We start from the raw sequence: 2,500 nt of genomic DNA, 5'->3' as shown, positions 1-2,500 counted from the left end.
CAGGCTCAGTATTTCATGAATCCTGTTACAATGACTGTTAGCACTAACAGCACTACACATTGCCCTGGTGATTAAACACTGCTCTCACTGTCATCATTACATTGATTTTCATAGTTCATCTTTTCCTTGTCTTTGTCTGTCCTCCTTATGTTGTTAAACTTGTTCATTTAAACTTAAACTTCAGCTGTAGACTGTGTGTTTGCTGTTTTAATGTCCCGAAAAACTTGAATAGGGCAGATACATTCCTTGGTATTACAGGGGAACTCTTCAAAGAGTGTTCCCCAGCACACACTGCAACATTGGGCTACATGTCCATGCAGTTGGATTATATATCATACTTGATTACACATCTCTTTAAAAGAAGTTGTTGTTTGAGCTTGGGGGAGGTTGATTCCCTTTCACTTAACAAAATCAAGGGGTATTTCCCCTTTGGTAGTATGAAACAAGTTATAACCAATCCAGTTTCTACTATGTTACAGCAACTTCCAGAAATGCCAGTCATATAGATTTTGTGGGGTGTAATGGGAACATAGTTATTGTTAATCTTCATCATTTTCTTATCCTTTTTATGTCCAATTTCACCACATGAATCATTCTCTTGCTTCCCTATGGCTTAATCAAGTTCTTGACTTTCACTGAATGATGCATTTTTCCACCTATTTCTGGATAATTCTTATGAGGACTCTTAATAGGGTGAGTTATAAGGGAAACCAGTGCCACAGATGGTCATTCATACACACTCTAACAGCTTTTCCTGTGGTTTGTCTATAGAGACTAGCATTACACTCCCTTGAGAAAATCAGGGCTTATAATATGGACCACACTGCTGGCACAATCCATTAACATTGCTGAAAGTCAACTTTGAGGATCAAAGGGCACTTCACTGATAGCCTGACTAGGTAGAGTGTGTGACCCAGAGGAATTGTTTTATTAGTTCTTATTGATGTATCACATTCAGATCATTAGCATAGTGTTATGTATTCACTATGAACCTCCATATAGTCACATATTGATTTTTGAGCTATACACACATATGTAATACTCATCATGGGGTTGGTTATACATATGTTTAGTACATCACAAATATATCAGTATACCATCAGAATCAATATATATCATTTGGAATATAAAGCTTTGTATGCATGTCTAGAATGTTGTTAAAGAGAAAATAAATGTCTTTTGTAGACAAAGGGTGACCTAGAAGCTTCTAGGCCCCCCCAACCCCAGCATGCTCATATGATGGAGTGCACAGTTTAGGGACAGTATGTAGCCTAGGGACGATGCTACACACTAGTGTAGATAGAATTGATATATTTATAATAGGAATGTTGTGGAGATTTTGAAAAATCCTAGACATATGCAGTTTTCTGGTAACCACAGTACATTTTATTTAGGCTTAGATGTGTAAATTTACATCATTCTGTCCCCTTTGATTTATAATAATCTTACTTGGATTGAGTATTTATGATGTAATCAAAATACAAAGGGTAAAGAGCAAACTCAACAAAAACAAGTTTTGAGATAAATGCGTAAAGTACATGTAAGTATATAAAAGTATATGTGAGGGTTCAGTGTATGATATCATAAATTAAAATGTTCTCTTAGACATTCTGATGAGTTTATATTAATTATAATGATATTCTCATGATAATGGAAAAAAATAAGTATTTGATAACTATCAAAAAAATCTTTGTATAGTCATTTGCCTCTATGATGAGTGTATAGTGTATAGTCAAGTAAACTGAGGCTGTTGCACAAGAGGATCGATGGTCGGTTTTCCAATGCAGGACCCAACCTAACTATTCTAAATGTCTCTAATGTAACATTACTACCTCACTTGTGTGGACCCAAAATTTATGATACTGAAATTTTCTAAAACAAATATTTTATACAATATGCTGTTTGAATTGGAATGTTTAGAGCTTTCCAATACCATAATCAGAATTATGATACAACAAATAGTTTCTGAAAAGTGAAAAAAAGAAAGAAAAAAAAAACATGCTATGTGCTGAAACTGTACTGATTTTGTAACTGAAGTGGCTTCTAGACCAATTTGTCTATGGAGTTGACCATTTTTTTTTATATTATAGATGACCTGCTACGACAAGTCCACTCTAATGCATTTTAAAACTGAATGTTTATGAATATGCATGATTGTTCTTGTGAATCATGTCACCAGTAAACTTTGAATTCTCATCATTTTGATATGAATTGTGCCAAAATGCAAAGAGGGTTAACAAAAATAATGACACACTATTTAGGATAGTAAACTTAACATTTATAAAGTGGTACTTTAATTTTAAGATGAAAGGATTTTCTTGTACTTTAATTAATTTTTCCAATACATTGTAAGCCCTGCTACATAAATACATAACTAGGTGTTTTACAGATAACCAAATTCCATCCTGATTGTCTATACTTTATTAATAAATGTGTTAGACTAATTTATCTCTGTTCAGTATGTGAAATCTATAAACCATCTACCTCACACTCCATGCCA

The sequence above is a fragment of the Penaeus japonicus genome, unplaced genomic scaffold (assembly GCF_977035675.1).
Source record: "Penaeus japonicus unplaced genomic scaffold, GWHDUDI00000001_assembly GWHDUDI00000006, whole genome shotgun sequence".
NCBI classification, from domain to species: Eukaryota; Metazoa; Arthropoda; class Malacostraca; order Decapoda; family Penaeidae; genus Penaeus; species Penaeus japonicus.
Note: the sequence above shows the minus strand (reverse complement) of the source record.